Consider the following 14,077-nt stretch of genomic DNA (forward strand, 5'->3'; position numbering starts at 1 on the left):
TTTAAATCTGTATTAATATTTATCATGGGCGGTGAGGTTAAGAAGTTATCCTGTGAAAACCTCACCCAGCCGGAACTACTTTCGTGTTTACGCATCAGAAATCCTATCAAAATAATTAACGACTTTAAGGCTTCATAAAAAAATAACGGCTAATGGCAAATATATTTGCTACATGTCAGAGCTCTTCAAATATGTATTAATATTTATCATGGGGGGTGAGGTTAAGAAGTTATTCCGTGAAAACCTCACCCAGCCGGAACTACTTTCGTGTTTATGCATCAGAAATCCTATAAAAATAATTAACGACTTTAAGGCTTAATAAAAAATTAACAGCTAACGGCAAAAATATTTCTTCTACTGGCAAAAAGTGCTACATGTCAGAGCTATTCAAATCTGTATTAATATTTATCATGGGGGTGAGGTTAAGAAGTTATCCTGTGAAAACCTCACCCAGCCGGAACTACTTTCGTGTTTATGCATCAGAAATCCTATCAAAATAATTAAAGACTTTAAGGCTTAATAAAAAATTAACGGCTAATGGCAAAAATATTTCTTCTAATGGCAAAAAGTGCTACATGTCAGAGCGCTTCAAATCTGTATTAATATTTATCATGGGGGTGAAGTTAAGAAGTTATCCCGTGAAAACCTCACCCAGCCGAAACTACTTTCGTGTTTATGCATCAGAAATCCTATAAAAATAATTAACGACTTTAAGGCTTAATAAAAAATTAACGGCTAATGGCAAAAATAGTTCTTCTAATGGCAAAAAGTGCTACATGTCAGAGCTCTTCAAATCTGTATTAATATTTATCATGGGGGGGGGGGGGGTGAGGTTAAGAAGTTATCTCGTGAAAACTTCACCCAGCCGGAACTACTTTCGTGTTTATGCATCAGAAACCCTATCAAAATAATTAACGACTTTAAGGCGTAATAAAAAAAATAACGGCTAATGACAAAACTATTTCTTCTAATGGCAAAAAGTGCTACATGTCAGAGCTCTTCAAATCTGTATTAATATTTATCATGGGCGGTGAGGTTAAGAAGTTATCCCGTGAAAACCTCACCCAGCCGGAACTACTTTCGTGTTTATGCATCAGAAATCCTATCAAAATAATTAAAGACTTTAAGGCTTAATAAAAAATTAACGGCTAATGGCAAAACTATTTCTTCTAATGGCAAAAAGTGCTACATGTCAGAGCGCTTCAAATCTGTATTAATATTTATCATGGGGGTGAAGTTAAGAAGTTATCCCGTGAAAACCTCACCCAGCCGAAACTACTTTCGTGTTTATGCATCAGAAATCCTATCAAAATAATTAACGACTTTAAGGCGTAATAAGAAATTAACGGCTAATTGTAAAAATATTTCTTCTAATGGCAAAAAGTGCTACATGTCAGAGCTCTTCAAATCTGTATTAATATTTATCATGGGGGGGTGAGGTTAAGAAGTTATCCCGTGAAAACTTCACCCAGCCGGAACTACTTTCGTGTTTATGCATCAGAAATCCTATAAAAATAATTAACCACTTTAAGGCTTCATACAAAATTAACGGTTAATGGCAAAAATATTTCTTTTAATGGCAAAAAGTGCTGCATGTCAGAGCTCTTCAAATCTGTATTAATATTTATCATGGGGGTGACGTTAAGAAGTTATCCCGTGAAAACTTCACCCAGCCGGAACTACTTTCGTGTTTATGCATCCGAAATCCTATCAAAATATTCAAAGACTTTAAGGCGTAATAAAAAATTAACGGTTCATGGTAAAAATATTTCTTCTAATGGCAAAAAGTGCTACATGTCAGAGCTCTTCAAATCTGTATTAATATTTATCATGGGGGGTGAGGTTACGAAGTTATCCTGTGAAAACCTCACACAGCCGGAACTACTTTTGTGTTTATGCATCAGAAATCCTATCAAAATAATTAACGACTTTAAGGCTTCATAAAAAGTTAACGGCTAATGGCAAAAATATTTCTTCTCTAATGGCAAAAAGTGCTACATGTCAGAGCTCTTTAAATCTGTATTAATATTTATCATGGGCGGTGAGGTTAAGAAGTTATCCTGTGAAAACCTCACCCAGCCGGAACTACTTTCGTGTTTACGCATCAGAAATCCTATCAAAATAATTAACGACTTTATGGCTTCATAAAAAATTAACGGCTAATGGCAAATATATTTGCTACATGTCAGAGCTCTTCAAATATGTATTAATATTTATCATGGGGGGGGGTGAGGTTAAGAAGTTATTACGTGAAAACCTCACCCAGCCGGAACTACTTTCGTGTTTATGCATCAGAAATCCTATCAAAATAATTAACGACTTTAAGGCTTAATAAAAAATTAACAGCTAACGGCAAAAATATTTCTTCTAATGGCAAAAAGTGCTACATGTCAGAGCTCTTCAAATCTGTATTAATATTTATCATGGGGGTGAGGTTAAGAAGTTATCCAGTGAAAACCTCACCCAGCCGGAACTACTTTCGTGTTTATGCATCAGAAATCCGTATCAAAATAATTAACGACTTTAAGGTTTAATACAAAATTAACCGCTAATGGCAAACATATTTCTTCTAATGGCAAAAAGTGCTACCTGTCAGAGCTCTTCAAATCTGTTTTAATATTTATCATGGGGTTGAGGTTAAGAAGTTATCCCGTGAAAACCTCACCCAGCCGTAACTACTTTCGTGTTTATGCATCAGAAATCCTATCAAAATAATTAAAGACTTTAAGGCTTAATAAAAAATTAACGGCTAATGGCAAAAATATTTCTTCTAATGGCAAAAAGTGCTACATGTCAGAGCGCTTCAAATCTGTATTAATATTTATCATGGGGGTGAAGTTAAGAAGTTATCCCGTGAAAACCTCACCCAGCCGAAACTACTTTCGTGTTTATGCATCAGAAATCCTATACAAATAATTAACGACTTTAAGGCTTAATAAAAAATTAACGGCTAATGGTAAAAATATTTCTTTTAATGGCAAAAAGTGCTACATGTCAGAGCTCTTCAAATCTGTATTACTATTTATCATGGGGGGGGGGGGGTGAGGTTAAGAAGTTATCTCGTGAAAACTTCACCCAGCCGAAACTACTTTCGTGTTTATGCATCAGAAACCCTATCAAAATAATTAACGACTTTAAGGCTTAATAAAAAATTAACGGCTAATGGCAAAAATATTTCTTCTAAGAGCAAAAAGTGCTACATGTCAGAGCTCTTCAAATCTGTATTAATATTTATCATGGGGGTGAGGTTAAGAAGTTATCCCGTGAAAACCTCACCCAGCCGGAACTACTTTCGTGTTTATGCATCAGACATCCTATAAAAATAATTAACGACTTTAAGGCTTAATAAAAAAATTAACAGCTAATGGCAAAAATATTTCTTCTAATGGCAAAGAGTGCTACATGTCAGAGCTCTTCAAAGCTGTATTAATATTTATCATGGGCGGTGAGGTTAAGAAGTTATCCCGTGAAAACCTCACCCAGCCGGAACTAGTTTCGTGTTTATGCATCAGAAATCCTATCAAAATAATTAACGACTTTAAGGCTTAATAAAAAATTAACGGCTAACGGCAAACATTTTTCTTCTAATGGCAAAAAGTGCTACATGTCAGAGCTCTTCAAATCTGTATTAATATTTATCAATGGGGGTGAGGTTAAGAAGTTATCCTGTGAAAACCTCACACAGCCGGAACTACTTTCGTGTTTATGCATCAGAAATCCTATCAAAATAATTACCAACTTTAAGGCTTCATAAAAAGTTAACGGCTAATGGCAAAAATATTTCTTCTCTAATGGCAAAAATTGCTACATATCAGAGCTCTTTAAATCTGTATTAATATTTATCATGGGCGGTGAGGTTAAGAAGTTATCCTGTGGAAACCTCACCCAGCCGGAACTACCTTCGTGTTTATGCATCAGAAATCCTATCAAAATTATTAACGACTTTAAGGCTTAATAAAAAAATAACGGGTAATGGCAAAACTATTTCTTCTAATAGCAAAAAGTGTTACATGTCAGAGCTCTTGAAATCTGTATTAATATTTATCATGGGGGTGATGTTAAGAACTTATCCCCTGAAAACTTCACCCAGCCGGAACTACTTTCGTGTTTATGCATCAGAAATCCTATCAAAATAATTAACGACTTTAAGGTAGAGATTGATAGGTTGATGCTAAAAAAAATAACCATTGAATTTTTTTTTATTTTGATATATGTTTATGATGAAGCTTCGATATAAAACATAATAAAAAATCAATGTAGGTAATCGACCTTGTTTTTGAGAAATAGGGCGATTTTAACAACACCTTCTTTAGTCCCTGTAAAGCGTAAAAAGTGAAGAAAAATAAGTAGAGAGCAATATACAAATAGAGCTATAACATTTTTATTGTAAAGAGGATCATGACTTGTCATATATGGTTCCAAACAACCTTTCACATAATTGTATATTACACATCAATTTCAAGTTCAGCAATCATTATTAACATGCAACAACATTACTTCAACACAGCTACATTGGCCAATTACCTTAAAACAGTGCACAATATTTGCACACAGGGTCATACCTTTGCTTAAGCTGCAAAAAAAATTACCCATCAAATTTCGTATTTTATTTCATTAAGTGGTCAGTCTATTAGTAAGTAAAATATATGAAAAAAATTATACACCATAATGGGGTTCAATATGGAACTAGCAAATAATTCCTAACCCCACCCCCTTTTAACAAAGTACACATTTTCTTAAGAAAAAGGGTTATTAAAAGATGTTGTAAACAATCCATCAAAAACAGCTTGCTGAAATTCGAAGATTCTTTGTAATACCTTTTTTAAATTAATAAATATAATACAGAAAGTATTTATTTCAAATTTTAGCTTATATTTTGTTGTAGTTCTCGTTGTTGACCTTTGTGCACTTACACTCAGAATATAGATTTATCATACGTCATCATATTTGATGATTAATATCAAGAGTTTTCCCAAATAAAAATCCCCACAAAAAATTGAAATACAATTTATATTTGTTAAAACAAATGTCTCCATTACATCCCAACCCCTTTAATATACTGCATGGTATGGAGGAGAAAGAATGAGCAGGAACATAGACGTCATGAATTGCACTCGGTGCATTGAGAAGAAAGATTCAGCCAGCAGAGATAAACTACTGACCTTTTTATAACTTAGAATGTTTAAGCATTCCCAAATTACCTCTTTGAAAATTGAACATGACAATAAGAAGGTTTCTATAAGCTATTTCAGGGGCGGATCAGGAATGGAAGTTGGGAGGGGGGGTGCAACTGTATGAGGCAGGGGTCTGGGGGCCGCCTTGAAGGGGGGGGTTCCCCCAGAAACTCCTGGATTTTACAGATTTTTTAGGGCTTAAAATATGTCTCCTATGTAGTCATTTTGATTATTTTCTGTCATTTTTAATCAGGTGAAATTAATAAAATAACGCAAATTTTAAGGGTTTTTGGAAAAAGTAGCAGTTCTCCCACTAAAAGTAATTCAATAAATCAAAAGATTTTGTCAGACATTTATTTCTCTGAGAGTGGAGGAAATTATAGTTTCTTTTATCGTATATATTTCTCTAAACAAGAGACCACGATTTACTTTAAACTTGAAAATTTTAGGGGGGCTCGCGCCGGTTATTATACAATATTATTGTCTTTAAAAAAGACATGTAATACATGAGTACATGTACTTGTTTTCCATTAAATTCACACTTTAGTATGTTGCACAATATATCCATTGCTCTGGGCTCACAAATACATTATTGATTCTATCCAAGTCCCACATTTTGCAGAAGTTCTTGAATTTTCTCTGTAACCTGTAAAGTTGTGGGGTCCAGGGGATATGACATCATCAATGTAAATGAAGTACCTGTTATAAAAAATATATTCTGTATATTCAAAATTGAAAAAAAGATGAATATCTAATATACTAAGAATTGTCTTTATAAATGTCTGGTGTTAAAATGAAAAATTCTATCTTACTAAGACAGAAAATATTGTACCTTTCTTGGTGATTTTCATGGCAAATTGCTGTTGAAGTTGTTGGCTGGAAGCCCATTTCAACTTGCACTGGTCCTTAGGATGATGCTTAGAAAAAAATCATCATAATTAATATTTGCACAGTCAGTATTAATCATTAATTATACTGTGTCAGACAATGTCAATTTTAAAATTGTGTGTCTCAATACATGTTTAGTGAACTTTAAAATGCTGATATATTGAAAATTACACACATAACATGTATTTTATTATGTTAATTTTTAAAATCTTGTCTGAAATCAGTATTACATATGTAACACTACATGTATGTTAAATGTGTGCAGTGCAGCAATGCGAACTCTTGCAGTAGTAGTACATCTGCATGATTGTTATTTATTTCATATTGTTATAGTTACCTTCTATTTAAACTGTACATACCCTCCCACCCCGGGTCCTTAATGAGGTGAATAAACATCATAATTATCATATTACAATATGAAATGACAGATATGTTTTCATAAACTGCCAGTTCATTCTAATAATATCAAAACAAGTCAACTCTAGATTTATCAGACCTGTCTCCTTTACAGAGTGTGCGTCAAGAGGAGGGCATACATATCTTATTTTCCTACAATACATTTATTTGCCTATGAGGGGGGCTTGTGATTTTACAAATATTTTAAATAAAGTTTTGTAGACCTACATGCTTGCATGAAACATGAAACCCCAGATTTGAAATATCTCTTAGGTCAATGAAATTTCAAGATACTATAAGTACTATCATTTATACCAAATAGAATTTTAGTGCAACACCCCCCCCCCCTCAAACTTGTGAGAGCCCTATTTTTTTTTTTTGAAATCTGGCATATACATGACATCCATTTACAATTACATGTACATGTAGGAGTTATATTTTGGGCACATATGGAATACATAAATGCACAAAAAATGAAACAGCTCCAAATTGTGCGTTTATAGATGTTATTATAAAATCGCGTTGTGAAATAGCAGAGGAAAAGTGGGATGAATACAAATTCAATTTGCCATTTTTTTCACTTACCAAACGAAATTATGATTTTGTTGTCCACGTTGAATGCATCCATCGAATTCCTCTTCTCAGAAGAAACTTTGTTTAAACTCTCAATGACTACATAAACAGTATTGAAACTCGCAGCACTCGGACATCACGATCACGCTACATCAACAACTTTGTTCACGTAGCGCAGCTATGCATAGTGGTGAATTTCGTGAGGTAAAAAGTGCCATTCTGCACGGACGAAACATTTAGTCCACTATTATTACATTGACGTATTCCTAATCTAAATTATGGCCAAATTTCTATATCTTTCGTCGAGAAGACCCTCTCAATCATCGATTCAGTCACAGCAACAACTTCTACTTTCGGAATCCCTTTTTGTTTTTCAACTACTCTATGGCGATGTACGGAATTCCGAAAAATAATTTCACGTGAAAATACACGATTTTTACTGATCACGTGGTTGCTATCGGTCTCTACCTTAAGGCTTAATAAAAAAAATAACGGCTAATGGCAAATATATTTGCTACATGTCAGAGGTCTTCAAATCTGTATTAATATTTATCATGGGGGGTGAGGTTAAGGAGTTATCCCGTGAAAACCTCACCCAGACGGAACTACTTTCGTGTTTATGCATCAGAAATCCTATCAAAATAATTAAAGACTTTAAGACTTAATAAAAAATTAACGGTTAATGGCAAAAATATTTCTTATAATGGCAAAAAGTGCTACATGTCAGAGCTCTTCAAATCTGTATTAATATTTATCATGGGGGTAAGGTTAAAAAGTTATCCCGTGAAAACCTCACCCAGCCGGAACTACTCTCGTGTTTATGCATCAGAAATCCTATCAAAATAATTAACGACTTTATTTGAAGAACTCTCACATGTAGCACTTTTTGCCATTAGAAGAAATATTTTTGCCATTAGCCGTTAATTTTTTGTTAAGCCTTAAAGTGGTTAATTATTTTTATAGGATTTCTGATTTTTTCCATTAGCCGGTTTATGCATCAGAAATCCTATAAAAATAATTAACGATTTTAAGGCTGAATAAAAAATTAACGGCTAATGGCAAAAATCAGAAATCCTATACAAATAATTAACGACTTTAAGGCTTAATAAAAAATTAACGGCTAATGGCAACACTATTTCTTCTAATGGCAAAAAGTGCTACATGTCAGAGCTCTTCAAATCTGTATTAATATTTATCATGGGGGTGAGGTTAAAAAGTTATCCCGTGAAAACCTCACCCAGCCGGAACTACTTTCGTGTTTATGCATCAGAAATCCTATCAAAATAATTAACGACTTTAAGGCTTCATAAAAAATAACGGCTAATGGAAAAAATATTTCTTCTAATGGCAAAAAGTGCTACATGTCTGAGCTCTTCAAATCTGTATTGATATTTATAATGGGCGGTGAGGTTAAGAAGTTATCCCGTGAAAACTTCACCCAGCCGGAACTCCTTTCGTGTTTATGCATCAGAAATCCTATAAAAATAATTAACGACTTTAAGGCTTAATAAAAAATTAACGGCTAATGGTAAAAATATTTCTTCTAATGGCAAAAAGTGCTACATGTCAGAGCTCTTCAAATCTGTATTAATATTTATCATGGGGGGGGGGGGGTGTAAGGTTAAGAAGTTATCCCGTGAAAACATCACCCAGCCGGAACTCCTTTCGTGTTTATGCATCAGAAATCCTATCAAAATAATTAACGATTTTAAGGCTTAATAAAAAATTAACGGCTAATGGCAAAAATATTTCTTCTAATGGCAAAAAGTGCGAAATGTCAGACCTCTTCAAATCTGCATTAATATTTATCATGCGGGGGTGAGGTTAGGAAGTTATCCCGTGAAAACCTCACCCAGCAGAAACTACTTTCGTGTTTATGCATCAGAAATCCGATAAAAATAATTATCGACTTTAAGGCTTAATAAAAAATGATCGGCTAATGGCAAAAATATTGCTTCTAATGGCAAAAAGTGCTACATGTCAGAGCTCTTCAAATCTGTATTAATATTTATCATGGGGGGTGCGGTTAAGAAGTTATCCCGTGAAAACCTCACCCAGCCGGAACTACTTTCGTGCTTGTGCATCAGAAATCCTATCAAAATAATTAACGACTTTAAGGCTTAATAAAAAATTAAAGTCTAATGGCAAAAATATTTCGTCTAAGAGCAAAAAGTGCTACATGTCAGAGCTCTTCAAATCTGTATTAATATTTATCATGGGGGGTGAGGTTAAGAAGTTATCCCGTGAAAACCTCACCCAGCCGGAACTACTTTCGTGTAAGGCTTAATAAAAAAATAACGGCTAATGGCAAACATATTTATTCTAATGGCAAAAAGTGCTACATGTCAGAGCTCTTCAAATCTGTATTAATATTTATCATGGGGTGGGGTGAGGTTAAGAAGTTATCCCGTGAAAAACTCACCCAGTCGGAACTACTTTTGTGTTTATGCATCAGAAATCCTATCAAAATAATTAACGACTTTAAGGCTTAATAGAAAATTAATGGCTAATGGCAAATATATTTGCTACATGTCAGAGCTCTTCAAATTTGTATTAATATTTATCATGGGCGGTGAGGTTAAGAAGTTATCCCGTGAAAACCTCACCCAGCCGGAACTATTTTCGTGTTTATGCATCAGAAATCCTATCAAAATAATTAAAGACTTTAAGGCTTAATAAAAAATTAACGGCTAATGGCAAAAATATTTCTTTTAATGGCAAAAAGTGCTACATGTCAGAGCTCTTCAAATCTGTATTAATATTTATCACGGGGGTGAGGTTAAGAAGTTATCCCGTGAAAACCTCATTCAGCCGGAACTACTTTCGTGTTGATGCAAAAGGAATGCTAAAAAAATAATTAACGACTTTAAGGCTTAATAAAAAATTAACGGCTAATGGCAAAAATCAGAAATCCTATCAAAATAATTAACGACTTTAATTCTTAATAAAAAATTAACGGCTAATCGCAAAAATATTTCTTTTAATGGCAGAAAGTGCGAAATGTCAGACCTCTTCAAATCTGCATTAATATTTATCATGCGGGGGTGAGGTTAGGAATTTATCCCGTGAAAACCTCATTCAGCCGGAACTACTTTCGTGTTTATGCAAAAGGAATGCTAAAAAAATAATTAACGACTTTAAGGCTTAATAAAAAATTGACGGCTAATGGCAAAAATCAGAAATCCTATCAAAATAATTAACGACTTTAAGTCTTAATAAAAAATTAACGGCTAATCGCAAACATATTTCTTTTAATGGCAGAAAGTGCGAAATGTCAGACCTCTTCAAATCTGCATTAATATTTATCATGCGGGGGTGAGGTTAGGAATTTATCCCGTGAAAACCTCATTCAGCCGGAACTACTTTCGTGTTGATGCAAAAGGAATGCTAAAAAAATAATTAACGACTTTAAGGCTTAATAAAAAATTAACGGCTAATGGCAAAAATCAGAAATCCTATCGAAATAATTAACGACTTTAAGTCTTAATAAAAAATTAACGGCTAATCGCAAAAATATTTCTTTTAATGGCAAAAAGTGCGAAATGTCAGACCTCTTCAAATCTGCATTAATATTTATCATGCGGGAGTGAGGTTAGGAAGTTATCCCATTGAAAACCTCACCCAGCCGGAACTACTTTCGTGTTTATGCATCAGAAATCCGATAAAAATAATTAACGACTTTAAGGCTTAATAAAAAATGATCGGCTAATGGCAAAAATATTTCTTCTAATGACAAAAAGTGCTACATGTCAGAGCTCTTCAAATCTGTATTAATATTTATCATGGGGGGGGGGGGTGCGGTTAAGAAGTTATCCCGTGAAAACCTCACCCAGCCGGAACTACTTTCGTGTTTGTGCATCAGAAATCCTATAAAAATAATTAACGACTTTAAGGCTTAATAAAAAATTAAAGTCTAATAGCAAAAATATTTCTTCTAAGAGGAAAAAGTGCTACATGTCAGAGCTCTTCAAATCTGTATTAATATTTATCATGGGCGGTGAGGTTAAGAAGTTATCCCGTGAAAACCTCACCCAGCCGGAACTACTTTCGTGTTTATGCATCAGAAATCCTATGAAAATAATTAACGACTTTAAGACTTAATAAAAAATTAACGGCTAATGGCAAAAATATTTCTTCTAATGGCAAAAAGTGCTACATGTCAAAGCTCTTCAAATCTGTATTAATATTTATCATGGGGGGGGTGAGGTTAAGAAGTTATCCCGTGAAAACCTCACCCAGCCGGAACTACTTTCGTGTAAGGCTTAATAAAAAAATAACGGCTAATGGCAAACATATTTCTTCTGATAGCAAAAAGTGCTACATGTCAGAGTTCTTCAAATCTGTATTAATATTTATCATGGGGGGGGGGGGGGGTGAGGTTAAGAAGTTATCCCGTGAAAAACTCACCCAGCCAGAACTACTTTTGTGCTTATGCATCAGAAATCCTATCAAAATAATCAACGACTTGAAGGCTTAATAAAAAATTAATGGCTAATGGCAAATATATTTGCTACATGTCAGAGCTCTTCAAATTTTTATTAATATTTATCATGGGCGGTGAGGTTAAGAAGTTATCCCGTGAAAACCTCACCCAGCCGGAACTATTTTCGTGTTTATGCATCAGAAATCCTATCAAAATAATTAAAGACTTTAAGGCTTAATAAAAAATTAACGGCTAATGGCAAAAAAAATTCTTTTAATGGCAAAAAGTGCTACATGTCAAAGTCTTCAAATCTGTATTGATATTTATCACGGGGGTGAGGTTAAGAAGTTATCCCGTGAAAACCTCACCCAGCCGGAACTACTTTCGTGTTTATGCAAAAGGAATGCTAAAAAAATAATTAACGACTTTAAGGCTTAATAAGAAATTAACGGCTAATGGCAAAAATCAGAAATCCTATCAAAATAATTAACGACTTTAAGTCTTAATAAAAAATTAACGGCTAATGGCAAAAATATTTATTTTAATAGCAAAAAGTGCTACATGTCAGAGCTCTTCAAATCTGTATTAATATTTATCATGGGCGGTGAGGTTAAGAAGTTATCCCATGAAAACCTCACCCAGCCGGAACTACTTTCGTGTTTATGCATCAGAAATCCTATAAAAATAATTAACGACTTTAAGACTTAAGAAAAAATTAACGGCTAATGGCAAAAATATTTCTTCTAATGGCAAACAGTGCTACATGTCAAAGCTCTTCAAATCTGTATTAATATTTATCATGGGGGGGGGGGGGTGAGGTTAAGAAGTTATCTCGTCAAAACTTCACCCAGCCGGAACTACTTTCGTGTTTATGCATCAGAAATCCTATCAAAATAATTAACGACTTGAAGGCTTTATAAAAAATTAACGGCTAATGGCAAACATATTTCTTCTGATGGCAAAAAGTGCTACATGTCAAAGCTCTTCAAATCTGTAGTAATATTTATCATGGGAGGAGGGTGAGGTTAAGAAGTTATCCCGTGAAAACCTCACCCAGCCGGAACTACTTTCGTGTTTATGCATCAGAAATCCTATAAAACTAATTAACGACTTTAAGGCTTCATAAAAAATTAACGGCTAATGGCAAAAATATTTCTTCTAATGGCAAAAAGTGCTACATGTCAGAGCTCTTCAAATCTGTATTAATATTTATCATGGGGGGTGAGGTTAAGAAGTTATCCCGTGAAAACCTCACCCAGCCGGAACTACTTTCGTGTAAGGCTTAATAAAAAATTAACGGCTAATGGCAAACATATTTCTTCTAATAGCAAAAAGTGCTACATGTCAGAGCTCTTCAAATCTGTATTAATATCTATCATGGTTGGGGGGGTGAGGTTAAGAAGTTATCCCGTGAAAACCTCACCCAGCCGGAACTACTTTCGTGTTTATGCATCAGAAATCCTATAAAAATAATTAACGACTTTAAGGCTTAATAAAACATTAACGGCTAATGGCAAATATATTTTCTACATATCAGAGCTCTTCAAACCTGTATTAATATTTATCATGGGGGTGAGGTTAAAAAGTTATCCCGTGCAAACCTCACCCAGCCGGAACTACTCTTGTGTTTATGCATCAGAAATCTTATCAAAATAATTAACGACTTTATTTGAAGAGCTCTGACATGTAGCACTTTTTGCCATTAGAAGAAATATTTTTGCCATTAGCCGTTAATATTTTATGAAGCCTTAAAGTCGTTAATTATTTTTATAGGATTTCTGATTTTTGCCATTAGCCGGTTTATGCATCAGAAATCCTATAAAAATAATTACGATTTTAAGGCTTAATAAAAAATTAACGGCTAATGGCAAAAATCAGAAATCCTATAAAAATAATTAACGACTTTAAGGCTTAATAAAAAATTAACGGCTAATCGCAACACTATTTCTTCTAATGGAAAAAAGTGCTACATGTCTGAGCTCTTCAAATCTGTATTAATATTTATCATGGGGGTGAGGTTAAGAAGTTATCCCGTGAAAACCTCACCCAGCCGGAACTACTTTAGTGTTTATGCATCAGAAATGCTAAAAAAATAATTAACGACTTTAAGGCTTAATAAAAAATTAACGGCTAATGGCAAAAATCAGAAATCCTATCAAAATAATTAACGATTTTAAGGCTTAATAAAAAATTAACGGCTAATGGCAAAAGTATTTCTTCTAATGGCAAAAAGTGCTACATGTCAGAACTCTTCAAATCTGTATTAATATTTATCATGGTGGGTGAGGTTAAGAAGTTATCCCGTGAAAACTTCACCCAGCCGGAACTACTTTCGTGTTTATTCATCGGAAATCCTATAAAAATAATTAACGACTTGAAGGCTTAATAAAAAAATTAACGGCTAATGGCAAAAATATGTCTTCTAATGGCAAAAAGTGCGAAATGTCAGACCTCTTCAAATCTGTATTAATATTTATCATGGGGGTGAGGTTAAGAAGTTATCCCGTGAAAACTTCACCCAGCCGGAACTACTTTCGTGTTTATTCATCAGAAATCCTATCAAAATAATTAACGACTTAAAAGCTTAATAAAAAAATTAACGGCTAATGGCAAAAATATTTCT

At 33.9% G+C, this 14,077-nt stretch overlaps 1 long non-coding RNA gene across 1 annotated transcript; it reads right to left on the bottom strand.

Annotated features, from left to right (window-relative positions):
- Positions 1-5,423: 5,423 nt before the first annotated feature.
- LOC130049287 (uncharacterized) lies at positions 5,424-7,188 on the bottom strand. The gene is made up of 3 exons (XR_008797792.1): positions 7,044-7,188; positions 6,007-6,091; positions 5,424-5,873 (listed from the first exon to the last, which is right to left on the bottom strand). It is a non-coding gene; the product is annotated as an uncharacterized LOC130049287 (long non-coding RNA).
- Positions 7,189-14,077: the final 6,889 nt, after the last annotated feature.

Source organism: Ostrea edulis, chromosome 8 (genome assembly GCF_947568905.1).
Source record: "Ostrea edulis chromosome 8, xbOstEdul1.1, whole genome shotgun sequence".
Lineage (NCBI taxonomy): Eukaryota > Metazoa > Mollusca > Bivalvia > Ostreida > Ostreidae > Ostrea > Ostrea edulis.